Below are 25,562 nucleotides of genomic sequence, written 5' to 3'. Positions count from 1 at the left end.
GGAGAGGTTGAAAATGTCAGTGAAGATACTACATGCTCCGAGTACCCGTCCTGGTAATCCGTGAATGTTAACCTGTTTAAAGGTCCTACATCGGCTTCGGAGATCCTTATCACACAGTCATCCGGAACAGCTGGTGCTCTCACTCATGGTTCAGTGTTGCCTGTCTTGAAGTGAGAATAGAATGCATTTAGCTTGTCTGGTAGGCTTGTGTCACTGGACAGCTCTTGGCTGAGTTTCCCTTTGTAATCCGTGATAGTTAGCAAGCCCTGCCATATCCAACGAGTTTCAGAGCTGGTGTAGTAGGATTCGATCTTAGCCCTGTATTGACGCTTTGCCTTTGTCATCAGAGGATGTAGAGGGATTTCTTATACGTTTCTGGATTAGTGTCCCACTCCTTGAAAGCGATAACTCTAGCCTTTAGCTCAGGCCTGATCTTGATTACGCCAGTCTTTGTTGACAAAGAGACACACCCCACGGATCTTACCGGACGGACGCTATGGTTCTGTCCTGCCGATACATGGAAAACCCAGATGACTGTATATTATCCGTGTCCTTGTCCAGCCATGACTCCAAAATGCGTAGTATATCACAGTTCTTAATGTCCCGTTGATCGGATGGTCTCGAAAAGAACTCATCCAGTTTGTTCTCCATTGATTGCACGTTCGCCGTAGTCTCCTCAATGTGCCCGCACGTCGACCTCCATGGACGCGTCCTACTCCTCTTCCGAGTGTCGAGGATTAGGGCCTGGTCCGAGGTGGGCAGTGTGCCCTGTGCCAAAGACTCATTGAAGTAGAAGCCTTCGTCCAGATTTAGGTGTGGGATTACTGTTCTGATGTCCAGAATTTGTTTTTGCCGGTCATAGGAAACAATGGTGGAAACATCATGTCCCAAAAAATGGCAAGATCAGTGCAAAATAAACACATAAAATAACAGAATTGGTCAGAAGCCCGCAATACGGCGGCTAAGCATCCCAGCGCCATCTTCAGCTATGTGGGCTGAAGGATATCAATAACATAAATGTGTTTCGGCTGTTCCAGTGTTTGGGTAAGCAGAAAGGGCATTAAACATAAACACTGAGACACACACGCTCCATGACGCTGCTTCCCTTGCCGTGGTCTCTAGGCTCTGCAATTTATCTGTCCAGACTTTGTTTAAACAGGTGTCACACACTCAACACAGACACACAGACTCCACATAATCCCAACAGATGCACACACACACACACACACAGCAGGGGGCCATTAAGACACACATTCAAGAAGGTGCATGCAGGCCTGCAGGTTCACCTCACACAGACCTGAGCGTTACCTAAAGCAGAGATCCATGATACTCCCTATAGTCCGCAGGTAATCACCATGACCTGACCAGCCCATGCCCAAAAGCAAATCATCGGGCTACTCCGCACGCATGCCAACTAGGCTGGATTAACCTTCAAAAAGCTTAGAATAGGCTAATAAGGGTACAGTATATCCATGGAAATAGAAGTCCACTGTTTTTCTTTTTGTTAAATACTTTTCTAAGAAACGTACACATCTGTGGTACTGAGCTTCCATGTTGCAATGAGTTTTTCCATTGCAAATGTGCTTACAGGAATGGTACAATAGCACATCAGTTGGCCCCTATAATTCCAAGGTCTCTACCATTTCTTAATTTTTTTCATCTTAGCCACATACTGTGTACACAGTCCACAATCATAGGGTATCTTGTAATGACAAAAGAGAGATTGTTTACTCCCAAGAGCCTGTTGTGTTGCAGTTGGGAAATATGAGGGGGTTTCGTGGCAAAGGAAAATATAATCTGTCTGCTATAAAGACTCCACCCTAATTCAGGATGTTCTTATATAGATTACTTGCATATTTGAAGGATTTAATCAAGACCCACAATGCAGCAGTGTCTAGTTTTTCTTCCACATTATAATCTACCAGATCTCAAGACGCACGCAGGCACACACTGATCTATCGTCACACGCCAGCTCAGATATAGGCACACGCAGATCTGTGGAAGCCCACATACACACATCTGTACTGATCCACACATACAAACAAACACTACCTCCCAGGGGAGTGTGTCAGGGCCCTGAATGATTAAAGCTTGGCATTGGTTGGTGGCTCTGTCAGCATCATAGAACACAGGCAGTTGTGTGGATGGCCTGCCACCCATTTCCCAGGTGACATATGATCTTATTTGTACATCTGCTGTGGACCGAGTTCTTGCCCCCCCAAAAAATGGTGGGACCAACAGCAATAAGGCATCAATAATAATAGTAGCAGGGTTGGGTAGGTTACTTTTTATAAATGTAATCCGTTAGTTATTAGTTACCTGTCCAAAATGTTAATTAGTAGTGTAACTTTTGGATTACCCAAAATTGGTAACGTAATCTGATTACATTCCGTTACTTATAGATTACATTCCCCTTAAGAGGCATTAGAAGAAGACAAAACTGTATGTTACCAATTGATCGACATCTATTGTAGGATAAATCAATGTTAAAGTTTACATAGCTGGTCATATATGGATGTTAAATGTTACTTTGTGGGTTGGTTATGTAGGCTTCTTCTGACACATCGCTTTCTACTACATATAATACTACGATTAAATTAGATCTTTACATTAAAAACCAAGTCCATCAGAATTCCAGTCGTTCCAATAAATGTTATACCCCTTGATCTTCAAGAATAGGACTTCGAAATATGGAAGTATAGATTCGCAAAAATAGTTTTACCTGAGCACAGCCAGCCCTACTCTGTTATGGAGGACTGATTGGGCTCCTTGATTTGAAAAATAAATGTTGCGCTCATCGAATATCCTGATTTAAGCACTACTGAACATTTCTATTGAACGTGTGAAAAATGAAAGGCAATTGCTATAGGCCTATTGTTTACCTTTGTGTTGGTGACACTTCGATATCTTGATAATATGCAGCTGGTTAATGGGCAAATCCTCCGATGAAACAATAGCAAAATGACCGCACAGCCTCTGTTTTGGTAAAAAGCAGAGGGATGGACCTGGAGAAAAGTAACCACTTTCAGATTAATAGACAGAGCTATGGATGCACGGACTGACCATCCATGATATCAAAATTATAGTTTTAACCATGTTATGAGGCTATATAATGTTTATTTACATTCACTTCGTTTACAAACATTGGATAAAAACAAGCTTGTATTTTTGGATTTTCATGGAGCGTGACAGTTGCACTACGCTCATGAGGCATTTATAAATTATGTTCTTCAAGAATCAATGAATATACAGTACCAGTCAAAAGTTTGGACACATCTACTCATTCCAGGGTTTGTGTTTATTTGGACTATTTTCTACTTGGTAGAATAATAGTGAAAACATCAAAACTATGAAATAACACATATGGAATCATGTAGTAACCAGAAAAAGTGTTAAACAAATCAAAATATTTGTTATATTCTTCAAATTAGCCACCCTTTGCCTGGATGACAGCTTTGCACACTCTTGGCATTCTCTCAACCTGCTTCATGAGGAATTATTTTCCAACCGTTCCGATTCTTCCCACATATGCTGAGCACTTGTTGGCTGCTTTTCCTTCACTCTGAGGTCCAACTCATCCCAAACCATCTCAATTGGGTTGTGGAGGCCAGGCCATCTGATGCCGCACTCAATCACTCTCCTTCTTGGTCAAATAGCTCTTACACAGCCTGAGGTTTGTTTTGTGTCATTGTCCTGTTGAAAAACAAATGGTAGTCCCACTAAGCCCAAACCAGATAGCATGGCGTATCGCTGCAGAATGCTGTGGTAGCTATGCTGGTTAAGTGTACCTTAAATTCGAAATAAATCATGACAGTGTCACCAGCATTGCACCCTCACACCTCCTCCATGCTTCACGGTGGGAACCACATATGCGGATATCATCTGTTTACCTACTCTGCGTCTCACGACGGTTGGAACCAAAAATCATACATTTGGACTCATCAGACCAAAGGACAGATTTCCACAAGTCTGTCTATTGCTCGTGTTTCTTGGCCCAAGCAAGTCTCTTCTTATTGGTGTCCTTTAGTAGTGGTTTCTTTGCAGCAATTAGACTATGAAGGCCTGATTGACGTCGTCTCCTCTGAACAGTTGATGTTGAGATGCATCTGTTACTTCAACTCTGTGAAGCATTTATTAGACTCAATGTGTTTAATGTCACTCATTTTGTTGGTGGGGGGATGGGCCAGTCACACCTCTCGCAGTCTATGTAGTGGGCGTTGAGGTTGGTGGTGCTGTGTCCATGGATGTGGGGGGGGATTGCTCCTCTGTTTTTGGGTGGAGAGTTTGGACTGCAGTTTAAAGCAATGTCCTTGAGAGTCTTGGCAAGGATGGGGACTGTCTCCCTGTACAGGTGAACATGGTCATAGAGACAGTCCTGATCGAGGGTGGGAGGGTGGGCCAGGTGTACATTGGGTCGCAGGGCACAGTCCCATGGAGAGACTGGCGTTTATTCTTTGGATTGTGGCAGGGTGGAAGTCCTTCCTCTGTAGAAGGGTTGACACCACGATCCTTGAGTTGGGGAAGATTGCGGAGGCCTTCTCGATCACTCCCCGTAGTGAAGTCGCCACCCTCTCCTGCTGAGCACGCAGGTCGTTGCTTCCGGTGTGTATGATTATGTGGCTTGGCGACCCGAGATGTGCCTTATCAAGCAGCTCCATGGCACCACACCTTTCTCCTGTCTAAGGAAAAGTTTATTCTCCTGAATAAACTTCCATTTGAGTCCATCAACAGGACAAATGTCACACAGTGTTTCTTCTGGACTGGGGGGGGGGGGGGGGTGCTGGTATGTGCCGGTGCTGCTGTCAGTGGGAGGCTGTTCTGTGGGATGGGGGGAGGTTTGCAGCAGGCAGGGCTGGGGAGGATTGGCTGGTTGGGGTTGGCTCCTCTGCTATGTGCGGGCTAGTCACAGGGTGGTACCCGAGCTTCTCCTGCAGTCTATCTGCTTTCTCCCTCTCTCCCGGCCTCTCTCTTTCCAAGATGAATGATTCATGTTGATGACCCCAACAGAACAACACATCTGCTTCATAACCATCACGTATGTTATTTTTGTCCTCTGTCCTCTTTTCTCTGCTTCTCCCAAGTCTGCACACGTCTAGATTGACTGAGTTGTTGTTTATTGCGCAATGTCTCTATTAACTAAGCAGCAGGAGCGCTAATCTAGGATCAGGTCATGTATTCTTACTCATTATGACATTAAACGCTAAACTGATCCTAGGCCTACTGTAGATCAGCACTCATACACTGAGATGGTTTAATGGCACTGCTGGCCCTGGCTGGTGGGGTAGCTGACGCAATCAAATGGGGGGGGGGATATATATATATATATATATGAGAGAGAGAGAGAGAGAGAGAGAGAGAGAGAGAGAGAGAGAGAGAGAGAGAGAGAGAGAGAGAGAGAGAGAGAGAGAGAGAGAGAGAGAGAGAGAGAGAGAGAGAGAGAGAGAGAGAGAGAGAGAGAGAGAGAGAGAGAGAGAGAGAGAGAGAGAGAGAGAGAGAGAGAGAACTAGGTTCAAACAACCACAGATGGTACTGATGAAATGAGAATATGAATGAATAGTAGCTTTATCTTGAGATGTTTCCATAAAACGCAGCCAGTCTATTTTCTGTGTGTAGTCGTTAAAGTTCGGGTCAACTCCATGTCGTGTCAGGAAATGAATCGAAGTTCATTGTGTATTTTTTGTTTCAGGAGTTTACAATGCTTGACTTATGAGTGGACTTGACCCATTTTTATTTAACTTTTTTTTTTACCAGGTAAGTTGACTGAGAACACATTGTCATTTACAGCAACGACCTGGGGAATAGTTAAAGGGGAGAGAAGTTTTGATGAATGAACCAATTGGAAGCTGGGGATGATTATGTGACCATGATGGTATGGGAATGGAGCCGGGACACTGGGGTTAACAACCCTACTCTTACGATAAGTGCCATGGGATCTTTAGTGACCACAGACAGTCAAGACACCCGTTTAACGTCCCATCCTAAAGAAAGCACCCTGGACAGGGCAATGTCTCTAATCACTGCCCTGGGGCATTGGGTTATTATTATTATTCTTTTTAGACCAGAGGAATGCTCCTACACCACTTCCAGCAGCATCTGGTCTCCCATTCAGGGACCGACTAGGACCAACCCTGCTTAGCTTCAGAGGGAAGTCAGCAGTGGGATGGTGTGCTACTGACTTGAATTGGAGTGGAAGTAGGTCCAATTCTAGTGACTGAGGTATCAACGTCTATCTCTTGCTATTATAAATTGATGGGTATTTACCGTGTTATCACTGAGTACCTAATAGGAATGTTGCAAATACTGTTTATTTTGTTTTTTTTATTCTTCTTAAGTGTATACATGTCAAAATAGTTCTACCTACGGTATGTAATGTGCTCATGCTTTGCTCCCTTAGTGTACAACTTGAAAGCGGCGACGCTAAGTGACAGTCGGTCAGCTTTTGTTATGCCACCACCTGTGGACGAGCGGTCCAGCTCCCATCAACCACTATTCATACAGCTGCTCCTGTGTTATAAGGGCGGCTTCATTTGTATAATGCCAAAATAGGCCTAACGAATGGTCCTTTCAAAGCCGGCGCAGTCATTGATGGGTCAATGATTGTCTATCTGTTTATCTACTATTATGCTGTATTGGGTTTGAGGTCTATAGGTGGTCTGCTAATGATGACCGGCCTGTTGACGTTGCTCTGGTTTGGTGTGGCTTTAGGGGTGAGTGGTTTTTAATGCGTAAGGAGGATTGCAGACAGCTGTTGGTTTCTGTCAAGACGAGGGACTCTGGGTAAAGAGCGTCTGGCTTTGTTTTTTTTTCTTCAAGATGTTGGACACACACACACACACACACACACACACACACACACACACACACACACACACACACACACACACACACACACACACACACACACACACACACACACACACACACACACACACACACACACACACACACACACACACACACACACACACACACAGGCTACACAGAAAAATGCCCACACCCATAGATGGAGACACAATTTGTCTCTCACAATCACAATCACGCTCGCGCAGACAGGCACGCACACACACACTCCACAGTGTTGTGCTGTGTGAGCCTGCAACACTTACTTATTCGCGAGCAGCAGGGAAAAAAACTGTCAGTGATGTGTAAATTCACTATAAATTATTCAACACCGTTTCCATCACCCAAAAGACGGCCAGTTTTCTAAATTCTCTCTGTCCGTCAACCTCCCCATACCCCCCCCCCCGCTCCCCCTCTCCCTATAACAGATAAACCAACTACAGACAGTCTGCTTTTTCTTTTGTAGTCTCCAAGTCTGTGATGGACATGAGAGATAGAGCGTTTAAATCTAATGGAAAATGAAAATAGCGATTTAGACTCCTGCCCCCCCCCCCTCCGATTTAGACTCCTGGCCAATCTAGTGGAAATCGCTCAGCTCTGCCTCCAGGACAAGATTCCTCCTAATAGACCTGCTTCTCTTTCCACAATCTCTCTCTTTGCCCCTCTCCACCTTTTGTGCAGACCACAGGAGGCTGGGGAGGGGAGGACGGCTCATAATAATGGTATCAAACACATGGAAACCATGTGTTTAATCCCACGCCGTTCATTCCGTTCCAGCCATTACTATGAGCCCGTCCTCCCCAATTAAGCCACCTGTGGTACAGGGCCCCCAATCTCTTGCTCCCTCGTCCAATCTGTCTCCTCTTCCTCTTGTCACAGAGGGACTGTGCTTCTGCGCTGCGCTACACTGTCTGTTCTTTTAGCCTAATGGACAGCTGTGGTCTCATTTCTACATTTAACATCCTATGATGAAGTTTCTCATACTCTCAGCCCTGAGTGTGTGTGAATGGTTAGGAGTGTGTGCGTTTGTGTGTGTGTGTGTGTGTGTGCTAGGTTGAAGAGTAAGTAATAGTACTAAAGGATCAGCTGGTGGTCCGGTCGTATCAGTCCAGATTATAGAGCTTAGTCCTTTATCCACATCTCACTGTAATTAACAAAGAGAGAGAGGGGGAGGGAGGGAGTGATGGAGAGAGAGAGAAAGTGAGATGGAGAGAGAGAGAGAGAGAGAGAGAGAGAGAGATGGAGAGGGGTATTAAAAGAAGCACGCAGGCACGCACTAATGTACGGGGACACACACTGATCCCCCTCCCCCTCCACAAACACACACACACACCAATAGAGGAGAGTGGATTGTGTGTAATGACAGAGTGTGCTAGTGGACTGTGTATTTGTGTACATGATTGTACATGTGGTCCTAAGTACTATGTCCAGAACAAATAGCAGTAAGGATATGAACCTAAGCTCTGTGTGGTTTATACTAGAGAGCAGTTACAGTTCAAGACCTCTATAATATCCCAATTTGTGGGTAGACGACACAGACTGGGTGGGATCCACCGGGGGCGCTGGACTGGACATGTCACATAGGTCTGCCTGCACAGTGGTGAATCACTCTCTACCATATATTTAGGTCAGAGGTTGAAGAGGAAGAAATGTCGGGCCCTATGAACGCGTGTATAAATTCATGCACGTTCGTGTGACATGTGGGGCAAACGATGTGTGTGCAATGAAGTTGTCCTACGTTGCCAATACACGATATCTTGTGTTCAATGCTGGAGCTCCTATATACGTATGTGTGACTAAATCCACAGTGCTAAAATGATAAAGGGTTTTAGTCAGGCAGTGCTAAGCACGTAGCCTCAAATGGCTTTTACTTCACTTCATAAACAACCGAGGGTCACATTGTACATTCATTTGAACACCCAACCACTAATACGGTAGATGGTGTTGTATTGTGTAATGTATGCGTGGATAATATCCAATTCAATATGACTTTATTATCCCTCATGGGGAAATTGGCTACGTCTTTACGTGTAAAAAAAAAACTAACTACAGGGGAACATTGCAATTAGCGTAGCTCCTAGGTAAAATAATCACAGAGGAATAACAGGGCAGTATCAAGGAATACCGTAGCTACAAAACACATCAATAGCAGATATCCTAGAGGCTACACGCGGAACTGAGCTAACTTCGGCGCGATCACATCTCCCGTTCCTTCTTTGATGTTGATCAGTGAAATGATTTAAAGAAATAATTGCCATACATCATTTCCCTTTTAGAGAAATGTTGTACAAGGAAATCAAAGTAATACAATAAAAAAATAAAAATAAGATACTGTCTATAAGCTTTGATATTTTGGCTGTTAGCCTTGTCTCCGTCTGAGTGATGCATTTGAGTAATATATAAATCATAGTGTGTCAATGGAGGATTTGGACAGAAGCCATACAGACAGAGAGATAGATGGGGGGGGACATGAGACAGGCTTATCTGTCCGTCTGCTGCAACTGTTGTGATGGGGGGGTGTATCCATAGAAACAAAAATGCACACGTACAAGATGGGATTAAACATCTGCACACACCGTAGACTTACACGCAGCAGGAGAGGATGCCCTGCCACGTGCACACATACAGTATAGACATGCACGCCAACACACACCGAGCGCGACATGCACCTGTCACTCTTAAAGTCTGAGTGATGACACACAGCAGCCTGTTGGCATTTTCTGTTTACAATGGAGAGAGAGAGATGAAGGGAAAGAGAGATGGGTGATGGAGGGGAAAATGAGTTGCATATTAGGGATATTGTTACTGCTATAGTAAAGCATTACTAGCATGGGGACTGGGACCATCCTACTTTCTCTCTCTCGCTCTCTCATGTAAGAGAATACTTGGAGAGCTCGTTCCTCCTCACATTGAAACCTGAACTGCATATTAAGCCTTGCACTGTCTCTCTCTGCCTCTCTCTCTCTCTCTGCCTGTCCCTCTCTCTCTCTCTCTCTCTCTCTGTCCCTCTCTCTCCCTGCCTCGCGCTCTCTCTCTCTCCCTATGTCTCTGGCTCTCTGGCTCTTTCTCTCTCCCTGTCTCTTTCTGTCTCTCTTTCTCTGCTCTTTCTGTCTCTTTCTCTCCGCCTCTCTCTCTCCCTGTCTCTGCCTCTTTCTCTCTCCTGTCTCCCTGTCTCTCTGCCTCTTTCTCTCTGCCTCTCTCCCTCTCTTTCTGCCTCGCTCTCTCTCTCCCTTTTTCTCTGTCTTGCTCTGCCTCGCTCCCTCTCTGCCTCGCTCTCTCTCTCCCTGTCTTTCTCTCTCTCTCTCTCTGTCTCTCTCCCTCCAACTGTATTCTCTTAGGTATTTTCTGTGTAGGGTGTAACCCTAATCTTGACCCATAGCCTTCAGTTATAAAATGCTACAAAATTATCTCCTGCTCACACACATCCTGTTCCTCTCTTTCTTCTGTCTAGTTTTCTATTCCTTACTCTGTCTCTCCCACACATTTTTCAGACTTTCTATCCAAATTTCTCTCCCTCCCTTTCTCACTCATTCCCCCTGCCTCTCTCTTTCCTCTGTCTCTCTCTTTCCTCTGTCTCACTCATTCCCCCTGCCTCTCTCTTTCCTCTGTCTCTCTCTTTCCTCTGTCTCACTCATTCCCCCTGCCTCTCTCTTTCCTCTGTCTCACTCATTCCCCCTGCCTCTCTCTTTCCTCTGTCTCTCTCTTTCCTCTGTCTCACTCATTCCCCCTGCCTCTCTCTTTCCTCTGTCTCTCTCATTCCCCCTGCCTCTCTCTTTCCTCTGTCTCTCTCTTTCCTCTGTCTCACTCATTCCCCCTGCCTCTCTCTTTCCTCTGTCTCACTCATTCCCTCTGTCTCTCTCTTTCCTCTGTCTCACTCATTCCCCCTGCCTCTCTCTTTCCTCTGTCTCTCTCTTTCCTCTGTCTCACTCATTCCCCCTGCCTCTCTCTTTCCTCTGTCTCACTCATTCCCTCTGTCTATCTCTTTCCTCTGTCTCACTCATTCCCCCTGCCTCTCTCTCTGTCTTCCTCTGTCTCTCTCTTTCCTCTGTCTCACTCATTCCCCCTGCCTCTCTCTTTCCTCTGTCTCTCTCTTTCCTCTGTCTCACTCATTCCCCCTGCCTCTCTCTTTCCTCTGTCTCTCTCTTTCCTCTGTCTCTCTCTTTCCTCTGTCTCACTCATTCCCCCTGCCTCTCTCTTTCCTCTGTCTCACTCATTCCCCCTGCCTCTCTCTTTCCTCTGTCTCTCTCTTTCCTCTGTCTCACTCATTCCCCCTGCCTCTCTCTTTCCTCTGTCTCTCTCTTTCCTCTGTCTCACTCATTCCCCCTGCCTCTCTCTTTCCTCTGTCTCACTCATTCCCCCTGCCTCTCTCTTTCCTCTGTCTCTCTCTTTCCTCTGTCTCACTCATTCCCCCTGCCTCTCTCTTTCCTCTGTCTCTCTCTTTCCTCTGTCTCACTCATTCCCCCTGCCTCTCTCTTTCCTCTGTCTCTCTCTTTCCTCTGTCTCACTCATTCCCTCTGTCTCTCTCTTTCCTCTGTCTCACTCATTCCCCCTGCCTCTCTCTTTCCTCTGTCTCTCTCTTTCCTCTGTCTCACTCATTCCCCCTGCCTCTCTCTTTCCTCTGTCTCTCTCTTTCCTCTGTCTCACTCATTCCCCCTGCCTCTCTCTTTCCTCTGTCTCTCTCTTTCCTCTGTCTCACTCATTCCCTCTGTCTCTCTCTTTCCTCTGTCTCACTCATTCCCCCTGCCTCTCTCTTTCCTCTGTCTCTCTCTTTCCTCTGTCTCACTCATTCCCCCTGCCTCTCTCTTTCCTCTGTCTCTCTCTTTCCTCTGTCTCACTCATTCCCCCTGCCTCTCTCTTTCCTCTGTCTCTCTCTTTCCTCTGTCTCACTCATTCCCTCTGTCTCTCTCTTTCCTCTGTCTCACTCATTCCCCCTGCCTCTCTCTTTCCTCTGTCTCTCTCTTTCCTCTGTCTCACTCATTCCCCCTGCCTCTCTCTTTCCTCTGTCTCTCTCTTTCCTCTGTCTCACTCATTCCCCCTGCCTCTCTCTTTCCTCTGTCTCTCTCTTTCCTCTGTCTCACTCATTCCCCCTGCCTCTCTCTTTCCTCTGTCTCTCTCTTTCCTCTGTCTCACTCATTCCCCCTGCCTCTCTCTTTCCTCTGTCTCACTCATTCCCTCTGTCTCTCTCTTTCCTCTGTCTCACTCATTCCCCCTGCCTCTCTCTTTCCTCTGTCTCTCTCTTTCCTCTGTCTCACTCATTCCCCCTGCCTCTCTCTTTCCTCTGTCTCTCTCTTTCCTCTGTCTCTCTCTTTCCTCTGTCTCTCTCTTTCCTCTGTCTCTCTCTTTCCTCTGTCTCACTCATTCCCCCTGCCTCTCTCTTTCCTCTGTCTCACTCATTCCCTCTGTCTCTCTCTTTCCTCTGTCTCACTCATTCCCCCTGCTCTCTCTTTCCTCTGTCTCTCTCTTTCCTCTGTCTCTCTCTTTCCTCTGTCTCACTCATTCCCCCTGCCTCTCTCTTTCCTCTGTCTCTCTCTTTCCTCTGTCTCTCTCTTTCCTCTGTCTCTCTCTTTCCTCTGTCTCACTCATTCCCCCTGCCTCTCTCTTTCCTCTGTCTCTCTCTTTCCTCTGTCTCACTCATTCCCCCTGCCTCTCTCTTTCCTCTGTCTCTCTCTTTCCTCTGTCTCACTCATTCCCCCTGCCTCTCTCTTTCCTCTGTCTCTCTCTTTCCTCTGTCTCACTCATTCCCCCTGCCTCTCTCTTTCCTCTGTCTCTCTCTTTCCTCTGTCTCACTCATTCCCCCTGCCTCTCTCTTTCCTCTGTCTCACTCATTCCCTCTGTCTCTCTCTTTCCTCTGTCTCACTCATTCCCCCTGCCTCTCTCTTTCCTCTGTCTCTCTCTTTCCTCTGTCTCACTCATTCCCTCTGCCTCTCTCTTTCCTCTGTGTGTGGTGCTGGGGCCTCCCAAAGGCATCAACAGCTGGCCTCATTCTCTCTCTCTCTCTCTCTCTCTCTCTCTCTCTCTCTCTCTCTCTCTCTCTCTCTCTCTCTCTCTCTCTCTCTCTCTCTCTCTCTCTCTCTCTCTCTCTCTCTCTCTCTCTCTCTCTCTCTCTCTTCTCTCTCTCTCTCTCTCTCTCTCTCTCTCTCTCTCTCTTTCTCTCTCTCTTTCTCTCTCTCTTTCTTGGAGCAGGAATGGCCAGTCTACTGCAGTATGGAAAATGAATAGAGGCAGCACTGTGGGCTGTAGTGATGTATGTAGACTGAACAGACAGTGCATGGTTGGAGTATGAGTAGTACTTCTCAGACTGTATCATTCCAAATACATACTGGCAGTGTGGCCGGGATGGCTGTTGTATGTGTTATGCTTTAACCTTTAACATGAATCCTATGTTAACTGTATGACGGGTGTAGAAGTACTGTATGCCAGTGATGTGGAGAGGAAGTGTGTGTCTGTGTGCATGCGTAGGTGTGTGTGTGTGTGTGTGTGTGTGTGTGTGTGTGTGTGTGTGTGTGTGTGTGTGTGTGTGTGTGTGTGTGTGTGTGTGTGTGTGTGTGTGTGTGTGTGTGTGTGTGTGTGTGTGTGTGTAGCCCTGTGTGTGTTCGCTGTGAACAGAGCATGTGTCTCATTAGCCCTTCAGTCTGTTTTGTGTTCGCTGAGGTGAACAGAGCATGCACACTATTGACTATTTAGCCGAACAGCTAATCCATACCGCCTGTCAGACACACACACACACACACACACACACACACACACACACACACACACACACACACACGTCATTGACAACTGACCTTTGCACACTGCTCGTGAGAAATTGTGGGATCAACTGACCAGCAGCCGCTGTCAATCAAGCGGTCCTGCTCGATACTCTCCCCTTCGTTCTGCTTCATTACCTTATTCATGTTTTAATACGGGGACTGGGATTGGATGGAGGGATTGGGTAGGGAGGAAGGAAGGAAGGAAATAAATATTTTGGGGAAGAGAGAGGTAGAAGATGAGAGGGAGAAGAGAGAGCCAGAGGTAAAAAGGAGAAGCTTACATTGAAATGTACAGTGCCTTGCGAAAGTATTCGGCCCCCTTGAACTTTGCGACCTTTTGCCACATTTCAGGCTTCAAACATAAAGATATAAAACTGTATATTTTTGTGAAGAATCAACAACAAGTGGGACACAATCATGAAGTGGAACGACATTTATTGGATATTTCTAACTTTTTTAACAAATCAAAAACTGAAAAATTGGGCGTGCAAAATTATTCAGCCCCTTTAATTTCAGTGCAGCAAACTCTCTCCAGAAGTTCAGTGAGGATCTCTGAATGATCCAATGTTGACCTAAATGACTAATGATGATAAATACAATCCACCTGTGTGTAATCAAGTCTCAGTATAAATGCACCTGCACTGTGATAGTCTCAGAGTTCCGTTAAAAGCGCAGAGAGCATCATGAAGAACAAGGAACACACCAGGCAGGTCCGAGATACTGTTGTGAATAAGTTTAAATCCGGATTTGGATACAAAAAGATTTCCCAAGCTTTAAACATCCCAAGGAGCACTGTGCAAGCGATAATATTGAAATGGAAGGAGTATCAGACCACTGCAAATCTACCAAGACCTGGCTGTCCCTCTAAACTTTCAGCTCATACAAGGAGAAGACTGATCAGAGATGCAGCCAAGAGGCCCATGATCACTTCTGATGAACTGCAGAGATCTACAGCTGAGGTGGGAGACTCTGTCCATAGGACAACAATCAGTCATATATTGCACAAATCTGGCCTTTATGGAAGAGTAGCAAGAAGAAAGCCATTTCTTAAAGATATCCATAAAAAGTGTTGTTTAAAGTTTGCCACAAGCCACCTGGGAGACACACCAAACATGTGGAAGAAGGTGCTCTGGTCAGATGAAACCAAAATGGAACTTTTTGGCAACAACGCAAAACGTTATGTTTGGCGTAAAAGCCACACCCTGAACACACCATCCCCACTATCAAACATGGTGGTGGCAGCATCATGGTTTGGGCCTGCTTTTCTTCAGCAGGGACAGGGAAGATGGTTAAAATTGATGGGAAGATGGATGGAGCCAAATACAGGACCATTCTGTAAGAAAACCTGAAGGAGTCTGCAAAAGACCTGAGACTGGGACAGAGATTTGTCTTCCAACAAGACAATGATCCAAAACATAAAACAAAATCTACAATGGAATGGTTCAAAAATAAACATATCCAGGTGTTAGCACACACACACACCCACAGTGATGATAGCCGTACCACATTGAGCCCTGGGCCTCAGCATGCTGGCAGACGCTGCCATGTCTGTGTGTGTCTGTGTGTGTCTGCGTACCGTCTGTGTACTGTGTGTACTGTGTACCGTGCATTTGTGTGTGTGTGGTCTGTCTGGTGTGTTAACATAAACTCTTTTTTAGCATCTCCAGGCCTTCATTCCGGAGCGAGTGTGCATATAAAGTGGCTGTGTTGAGCGTAAGAATGATGATTTGAAACAGATCCTATAGGGTAGATGGAGTTATTTGGCAACTTTAAGTGACTTGAATGATACACACCTTTTGAATGTCTTTAGAAATCAAATCATATACGGGCTGCGTGGTGCGACTATAGGCTGTTGATTAGAGAAAGTAGCAAAAGAAGCTTGCGCTCTGGACCTTGCCTCCAGGCTGGACAGCTGTTCTCTCATCAAGTGACAATATTATCACCCAATCAAACTATTCTCAATTGGTCACGTTCTGACCTTAGTTCCTTTGTTATGTCTTTGTTTTAGGTCGGTCAGGGTGTGAGTCGGGGTGGGTAGTCTATGTTCTATTTTCTATGTGTTTGGCCTGGTATGGTTCTCAATCAGAGGCAGGTGTTGTTCATTGTCTCTGATTGAGAATCATACTTAGGTAGCCTGTTTTCCCCATTTTGAGTGTGGGTGTTTCATTTTCTGTTTAGTGATTTTCTGCACCTTACAGGACTGTTTTTTTTTCGTTTACTCACGTTGTTGTTTTGTATTTCAGTGTTCCGTTATTAAAATCATGAACACGTACCACGCTGCGCTTTGGTCCACACCTTCTTCTACCTACAACAGCCGTTACACAATTTCATATTTTTCTTTACTAACATGTCAAATTAGTTTTGATTTAGAATGGCCATCATCAAATGGGCAGGAACAGGGGCAGGGGGGGAAATACATGTAATCTGTGTGCACTCAAATATGGAAAGGAGGCCATGCGCTTCCCGCCAGTCACTTTATCAATGATGCCGGGGAGGCTACTTTGTTTTTTCATGATACTGTTTTGATGATAAGAGTTTGTGATTTTCGATAGCATTTACATTGATGCCAGAGTGGTTAGAGAGACAATAGAGCCCTGAGTACCAGGCCATTTCCTGATGGTAGTTAGTAGTGATGCACCGATATTACATTTCTGCCCGATACCGATATCCAATATTTTCCTTGCTGTAAAAACCCCGATACGATAACCAATATAAACAAAGATTGCGGCCTTTTAAGCATTCTAGTACAGTTAAATAGTTAACACACAGACTGCTGCGTCCATGTGTAAGGCACTGCATCTCAGTGCAAGAGGCGTCACCGGTTCGAATCCAGGCTGTATCACATCCGGCCGTGATAGAGAGTCCCATAGGGCGGTGTACAATTTACCCAGCGTCGTCCGGGTTTGGCCGGGGTAGGCCGTCACTGTAAATAAGAATTTGTTCTTAACTGACTTGCCTAGTTAAATAAAGGTTAGACACACACACCACACTAACCAAAAAGTTATTTTGTTAGCATTAAGTATGTCCCCATTACCAGTAAAACATCATCAAAACGTATTTCTTTCACTTACTTGCTGTGCTATTTCGTCGTTCATTTGTTCAGTCATTTCATTCTCAACCAGGATTTCTATGGAACACCTTTTGGGTCTTTGCTATGGAATGCCTTTTGGGTCTTTGCTATGGAATGCCTTTTGGGTCTTTGCTATGCCTTTTGGGTCTTTGCTATGGAATGCCTTTTGGGTCTTTGCTATGGAATGCCTTTTGGGTCTTTGCATGTCAAGAAATATACTATTTAATGTGTCAAATAACACTATTTGACCAATCAGGACCTGAATATGACTGCACGTCACATAATTATTAAACGGGTTCATAAATTTTTTACGTAGTTATTACACTATCACTCGTATTTCATATGTCATAACGATTCATCGATACGTATGCTATGATGCTGGTAGAGTTGTCTCGCACACCTACAGTGCTGGTCATAAAAAAAGCTAGCTAGCTCATGGATGCAAACAATGTTCTTCACCAAAAACATAGCAAAACGACAATCGGTTTCAGTAGCTATATAGTTAGATAACTATATAGCTAGGTGTCAGCATCTAAAATAACTCTAATTTACAAGAGTTCGTATTTGATTAATGGTGGTTGGACCCATCTATGTGAAGCTAGCCATAATAAGGATTAGCCACAATAGTGGACTTTGCGGTAAGCCTTCAACATAAAAGTATGGCATAATTCTACTATTTGTATTAATTTGCATTACTGTCAATGTCACTTTTATTTTGAAGGCTTACCGCAAATTCCACTTGTGTCTAATTCTTATTGTGGCTAGCTTCACAACACAACCCGGTGAGGTCAATCTTCACTAGCCAGATGAAGCTAGCTGCCTGCTTATAACATTAGCTTTGGGCAACAGGGTTAAGTAGCTGGCTAGCTATTTATTTTCATGAACTAAACAGTCACCTGGAATTTTACTGCGGTCATGACTCATGACTGCTGGTGTGGAGGTAATATGGTCACCGCAACAGCCCTACATGTGAGTGTGTGTGTGTGTTTATGAGAGAGCAAAAGATACAGACAGAGGACAAAGACGTGTGTGTGTGTGTGTGTGTGTGTGTGTGTGTGTGTGTGTGTGTGTGTGTGTGTGTGTGTGTGTGTGTGTGTGTGTGTGTGTGTGTGTGTGTGTGTGTGTGTGTGTGTGTGTGTGTGTGTGTGTGTGTGTGTGTGAAGGCTGGAACAGTGTGTGTGTGTGTGTAGGCTGGAACAGTGTGTGTGTGTGTCGCCCCAACTGCTCAATTAGATCCTGTTTTCCTCCGACATGTATTTCCTCCATATTTCATGTGTAATATCTAACAACCTCAGCCCCCTCGTGGCACAGTACATGTATAGTGCACCCAAAGTGCAGAGAACACACACACACACACACACACACACACACACACACACACACACACACACACACACACACACACACACACACACACACACACACACACACACACACACACACACACACACACACACACACACACACACACACACACACACACACACACACACACACACAGTACACTGTATTAGAGTCATACTGCAGTGCACACGTTCACACTCTGTACATAGGCTTACTCTCTGTATGACATCCGTCAGCTATCCACATGTAGCGCTTCAATAAAGGTTGTAGGGTGCTCTACGTGTAACCCACACCCTCACACTGATCAGAGCACATTTCAATGAGGGCTCGTTGAAAATAATCGTACAATCAGACAAACTACCCTTTCATACATTCCAGTGCATATGCATGCATAGGGGAGAGTGTGGTGACTTGAGCCAAAAGGGTAAGTTGAGCCACCCCTTGTTTCTAGGAAACCAATATGGAAGATGAATCATTTGACCACATATTTTGGCAGCAGTCATCATTTCATGGAGTGTGTGAAGGATGAAACCAACATGGGAAAAGTGGTAAGCAAGTTAGGTCCCCAGAAATATGAATTTGTTGAGTTTGAGGTTTCGTGATGCTTGTATCATTAAGTTAATTAACCAAAGTAGACCATTTTAAGAATCTTCTATACATCAGTTTGGGTCCCTATAAGCTTCAATATGAGGTCCTAAACCAGTGGTCACCAACCAGTCGATTATGATCTCCAAGGCATTCCTAGTCGATCACCAAACGTGTGTAAAAATACAACGATAAAGCCTCGCATTCCAATTTTCTCTTTTTTGTTTCCGCGCTGTTGGTCGGTAGGTGCACTTGATTCGGCAGCCCTGGCGCAGCCCTGAAAGCAAAATCTTGAACCATTTGGTATGTCTGAAGGTAGATCTCCACATAGCTACCCGGCAGGCTCAGAGAGCAGATCAAATGCACGTATAGGCCTGCCGCTGGCCAATCAGATAGCTCAGATCACCGTGTATGCCCAGTTTCCTTGAGTCACACACTTGAAAGAAAATAAACCATCTAATGCGCGTTCTCCCTACTTCCACTCGCACTACAACCAGCACTGCAGCTGCGATTAATGAGCACAGCAAAGTGTTCTGACAAGCTTGCGTTGTTAACTTCCTCTGGTCACAGGAGTAACAACATGAATTGGTGCATGAGGCAGAAATAATGCTGTGCGACTTGAGTTTCACCATCAGCTTGAAGACTGTGTCCCCTTTTCCCAGCGGAGGGAGGGAGACAGGAGGGACAGCGAGTCAAATGAGGCAAAAAAAGCAAATTATTATGCTCACTCAGCTGTACCTCACAAATCATACAACAAAGTATCTATTACCAGTGTGATCATATGCTTAACATTTTTAAATACAGCATCATTTCAAAAAGGTCTGATAAGAACAACATTGGCAGGGCAATTCAAGCATATAGCCAATATACAGTGATAACGTATTGGGCCTATCGCCAACTGCACAAACCTCATTGCTACAGAACTGTTTTTAATTGGTTAATGTTACGTTCCTTAAGTCATGTTCAAAAAAGAAGATCTGAGCGGTAGATCTCGGCATGTATCTTGACAGAGTGATTTCGACTCAAGAGAAGGTTGATGACCACTGTCCTTAACCGAGAACGTGCATCCTTGTAGCTGTGTGAGCTAATATAGTCTAATAGAGTTTCACCTCAGGGTAAGTTGAGCCAATGGAAGTGTTTTCTTCCCCGGCTTAATGCAAGGTATAATCGCTGGGATATGAGGTAACAACAGGGCCTGTGTTGTGTTAAAATAGTTTTCTTTTTTTTAGGTACAATGTGTTTGTTAGGTGTTAAAGGGATATTTTGGGGGATTTTGGCAATGAAGCTCTTTATCTACTTCCCCAGAGTGAGATGAATTCGTGGATACCATTTGTGTATGTCTCTGCGTGCAGTTTGAAGGAAATTGCTAATTAGTGTTGGTGCAGAGACTGAAAGTCCCTTTCAGCCTGTGTTAAAAGATGCATAAAATGATTAAGAGACAACAACAAAAAAAGCGAATTGTGCTTGTGAAATAAAGATACACATGGTTTAAAAATGGCAGTGGTAACGTTTCATTCAGTACAGAAATGTGTAGGCTGCTTAACTTACCCTGTCCTGCGGCTCAACTTACCCAATACCGGGGTAAGTTGTGCCAAGCGACCACTTTGTCTTCAAAACTGTAATGTTTACATTCATTCGGATTATTTCCAGGGACACACAACATCCTGAAATACTCCTGCTCTTTCCGCGACATAGGCTCACCCAGGTGAATCCAGGTGGAAGCTGGGATCCTTTATATATGCCACCTGTTAAATCCACGTTGAGACATGGATCGTGTATGTGTGACATTCAGAGGGTGAATGGGCGAGACAAAAGGGGTATGGTAGTGGTTTGTTTCAAGAACTGCAACGGTGCTGTGTTTATCAGCTCAATAGTTTCCTGTGTGTATCAAGAATGTTCCAACCCCCCAAAGGACATCCAGCCAACTTGACACAACTGTGGCAAGCATTGGAGTCAACATGGGCCAGCATCCCTGTGGAAGGCTTTCGATACCTTGTAGAGTCCATGCCCCCAATGAATTGAGGCTGTCCTGAGGGCAATATTAGGAATGTGTTCGGTACACTCAGTCTATATGTAGATATCTTTGTTAGAAAGAATGGTGTGTTTCCCTTGACAGATTGATGCTGAATGTACAAAATGGCTCAATTTACCCTACTCTCCCCACCCACCTACATACAGACAGAAAAATTAATGCATATTTCACACACATTATTACATATTAAATCACAGTACTGTACATCCCACACCCATAATAAGCATGAGACAAATGCTCACATACACTTAACATACCCCTTTAAGTGTACACACACTCACATTCAATGGATCATGAAGATGGCGTACAGAGAGGAGACATGCTCCATGTACTTCTGGACCTGCTCGAGAGAGAGAGAGAGAGAGAGAGAGAGAGAGAGAGAGAGAGAGAGAGAGAGAGAGAGAGAGAGAGAGAGAGAGAGAGAGAGAGAGAGAGAGAGAGAGAGAGAGAGAGAGAGAGAGAGAGAGAGAGAGAGAGAGAGAGAGAGAGAGAGAGAGAGAGAGAGAGAGAGAGAGAGAGAGAGAGAGAGAGAGAGAGAGAGAGAGAGAGAGAGAGAGAGAGAGAGAGAGAGAGAGAGAGAGAGAGAGAGAGAATTTGTTATTGGAAACAAACTGCTGTTAAATGATTTCTTTGTTCCCTTGCTTTAAGTAAATTATCTCATTAAAAAACAGCAACAAACAAATCTGTATGACCCAGAGTGAGAGGAGGCAGGTCGCCAGGAACATGCTCACTCCACTCCCACCACATGCTGGGGAGAGATCTCTCCCTGTCTCTCTCGAATGGTGAAGTGGCTGTGCAAGTTCATCCAAAGACATATTATACGCACTCAAATGATAAATAACACACATCGGCTCGTATCCACTAACTATCGGACACAGCCTCCGATTTGAGTAGATATAAGCATGTACACGAGCAGAGACAGAGACACACACACACAGAGACAGAAACACACACACACACACACACAGACTGTAGTTTCAGCAGAAACTGGCTACGCTCCGTCAACAGGTGGAAAACAGCACAACATCGCAGTACAGCGGTGGCTAATGGAAAACAATGCACCCTTTCACTCCTCTAATTCTCTAGTGTGTGTGTACATTATGTGGTTGTATATGCGGATTTTGTGTGGGAGGGTGCAATCTTCATTCTGTATGTATGTGCACTTGCATATGTGTGTGTGAGCCTCTATCGAATAGCTGGTGGATGTTTGCCTACAGTATGTGAATGTGTGTATTACTGTAAGTGTGTGTGCATTTGTATGTATATTACCAGTTTTTTTTAAACTATTTTCTACATTGTAGAATAGTAGTGAAGACATCAAAACTATGAAATAACACATGGAATCTGTAGTAACCCAAAAAGGTTTACACAACTCAAATTATGTTTGAGATTCTTCAAAGTAGCCACCCTTTGCCTTGATGACAGCTTTTAAAACTCTGGGCATTCTCAACCAGCTTCATGAGGTAGTCACCTGGAATGCATTTCAATTTAACAGGTGTGCCTTGTTCAAAGTTAACTTGTGGAATTTATTTCCTTCTTGGTGCGTTTGAGACAATCAGTTGTGTTGTGACAAGGTAGGGGTGGTATACAGAAGATAACCCTATTTGGTAAAATAAGCAAAGAGAATCGACAGTCCATCATTACTTTAAGACACGAAGGTCAGTCAATCTGGAAAATTTCAAGAACTTTGAATGTTTCTTCAAGTGCAGTAGCAAAAACCATCAAGCACTATGATGAAACTGGCTCTCATGAGTACCGCCACAGGAAAGGAAGACTCAGAGTTACCTCTGCTGCAGAGGATAAGTTCATTAGATTCGCCAGCCTCAGAAATTGCAGCCAAAATAATTGCTTCACAGAGTTCAAGTAACAGACGTCAACTATTCAGAGGAGACTGCGTGAATCAGGCCTTCATGGTCGAATTGCTTCAAAGAAACCACTACTGAAGTATACATATAAGAAGAAGAGACTTGCTTGGGCCACGAAATACGAGCAATGGACACATTAGACTGGTGGAAGTCTATCCTTTGGTCTGAGTCCAAATGTGAGATTTTTGGTTCCAACCACCGTGTCTTTGTGAGACGCAGAGGAGGTGAACGGATTATCTCCCCATGTGTGGTTCCCACCGTGAAGCATGGAGGAGGAGGTGTGATGGTGATTTGCTGGTGACACTGTCAGTGATTTATTTAGAATTCAAGGCACACGTCACCAGCATGGCTACCACAGCATTCTGCAGCGATACGCCATCCCATCTGGTTTTCACTTAGTGTGACTATCATTTGTTTTTCAACAGGACAATGACCCAAAACACACCTCCAGGCTGTGTAAGTGCTATTTGAGATGGTATGGGATATGTTGGACCGCAGAGTGAATGAAAAGCAGCGAAAAAGTGCTCAGCATATGTGGGATCTCCTTCAAGACTGTTGGAAAAGCATTCCTCATGAAGCTGCTTGAGAGAATGCCAAGAGTGTGCAAAGCTGTCAGCAAGGCAAAGGGTGGCTACTTTGAAGAATTTCAAATATAAAATACATTTTGAGTTGTTTTAACACTTTTGGTTACTACATGATTCCATATGTGTTATGTCATAGTTGTGATGTCTTCAATATTATTCTACAATCTCAAAAATAGTAAAAAGAAAGAAAAAACCCTTGAATAAGTAGTTGTGTCCAAACCTTTGACTGGTACTGTATGTATACATGTATACACCACAACCCTGAAAGTGACACTCATTCAACAGCTCGCCGATAAATCCACATCAACATCCCAATCAAAGCAAACATCAGCCATTTTCACATGTTAAAACCCCGAGCGTGTGTCTCATCACTCACAGAGGGGTAAATAAACGTAGGTCTGTACAGTCAAGACAGAGACAGGCTAGATTAACGGCAGCCATATTTTACGCTGACGCCCCTTGGGCAGGTAAACAAGACCGTTGCCAGCAGGAGCAGAGGAGAGACGAGGCTACAGGAACTCTTTCATGAGAAACGTGTTTATGCTGTCTGTCTGTTGACGGCTCTTAGAGGAGTGAGAACCATGATGGACCGTTAAACGGTTCCACTGGCTTGATAATGGCTTGCATTCACGAGGTCCTTTTTGCTGCTTTTCAACGTGCTTCACATTTAGGTGGTTGGGGGTGTGGGGAGTAGGACCAGGACGATACAGGTATTGCAATATTTTGTCTGCGGCTGACATTAATATGCAAAAAGCAGACCAAACTCTTTGGTCCTTTAAAAATCTGCTCTATGTAAAAAAAATATTGTGTCTTTTATACAGTAGCTTGGAGAATAAATCAATGTGACTGGATGACAACATATTGTGTTCTATAGTTGTAACATATTGTGTTCTATAGTTGTAACATATTGTGTTCTATAGTTCTAACATATTGTGTTCTATAGTTATAACATATTGTGTTCTATAGCTGTAACATATTGTGTTCTATAGTTATAACATATTGTGTTCTATAGTTGTAACATATTGTGTTCTATAGCTGTAACATATTGTGTTCTATAGCTGTAACATATTGTGTTCTATAGCTGTAACATATTGTGTTCTATAGTTATAACATTTTGTGTTCTATAGTTGTAACATATTGTGTTCTATAGTTATAACATTTTGTGTTATATAGTTGTAACATATTGTGTTCTATAGCTGTAACATATTGTGTTCTATAGTTGTAACATATTGTGTTCTATAGTTGTAACATATTGTGTTATATAGTTATAACATATTGTGTTCTATAGTTGTAACATATTGTGTTCTATAGCTGTAACATATTGTGTTATATAGTTGTAACATATTGTGTTCTATAGCTGTAACATATTGTGTTCTATAGTTATAACATATTGTGTTATATAGTTGTAACATATTGTGTTCTATAGTTATAACATATTGTGTTCTATAGTTATAACATATTGTGTTATATAGTTATAACATATTGTGTTATATAGCTGTAACATATTGTGTTCTATAGCTGTAACATATTGTGTTCTATAGTTATAACATTTTGTGTTCTATAGTTGTAACATATTGTGTTCTATAGTTCTAATATATTGTGTTCTATAGTTGTAACATATTGTGTTCTATAGCTGTAACATATTGTGTTCTATAGTTATAACATTTTGTGTTCTATAGTTGTAACATATTGTGTTCTATAGTTATAATATATTGTGTTCTATAGCTGTAACATATTGTGTTCTATAGCTGTAACATATTGTGTTCTATAGCTGTAACATATTGTGTTCTATAGTTATAACATTTTGTGTTCTATAGTTATAACATTTTGTGTTCTATAGTTATAACATATTGTGTTCTATAGTTATAACATATTGTGTTATATAGTTATAACATTTTGTGTTCTATAGTTGTAACATATTGTGTTCTATAGTTGTAACATATTGTGTTCTATAGTTGTAACATATTGTGTTCTATAGTTGTAACATATTGTGTTCTATAGTTATAACATTTTGTGTTATATAGCTGTAACATATTGTGTTATATAGTTGTAACATATTGTGTTCTATAGTTGTAACATATTGTGTTCTATAGCTGTAACATATTGTGTTCTATAGTTATAACATTTTGTGTTCTATAGTTGTAACATATTGTGTTCTATAGTTCTAATATATTGTGTTCTATAGCTGTAACATATTGTGTTCTATAGCTGTAACATATTGTGTTCTATAGCTGTAACATATTGTGTTCTATAGTTATAACATTTTGTGTTCTATAGTTATAACATATTGTGTTCTATAGTTATAACATATTGTGTTCTATAGTTATAACATATTGTGTTATATAGTTATAACATTTTGTGTTCTATAGTTGTAACATATTGTGTTATATAGTTGTAACATATTGTGTTCTATAGTTGTAACATATTGTGTTCTATAGTTGTAACATATTGTGTTCTATAGTTATAACATTTTGTGTTATATAGCTGTAA

At 43.4% G+C, this 25,562-nt stretch overlaps 1 protein-coding gene across 2 annotated transcripts in view; it reads left to right on the top strand.

Annotated features, from left to right (window-relative positions):
• LOC124043635 (exostosin-1c) overlaps positions 1-25,562 on the top strand; it is a 103,641-nt gene that overhangs the window by 62,430 nt on the left and 15,649 nt on the right. The window lies entirely within an intron of this gene.

This window comes from Oncorhynchus gorbuscha, linkage group LG09 (genome assembly GCF_021184085.1).
Source record: "Oncorhynchus gorbuscha isolate QuinsamMale2020 ecotype Even-year linkage group LG09, OgorEven_v1.0, whole genome shotgun sequence".
Taxonomy (NCBI): Eukaryota; Metazoa; Chordata; class Actinopteri; order Salmoniformes; family Salmonidae; genus Oncorhynchus; species Oncorhynchus gorbuscha.
The sequence above is the reverse complement of the archived record's forward strand: the minus strand, read 5'-3'. Positions and strand labels throughout refer to the sequence as shown.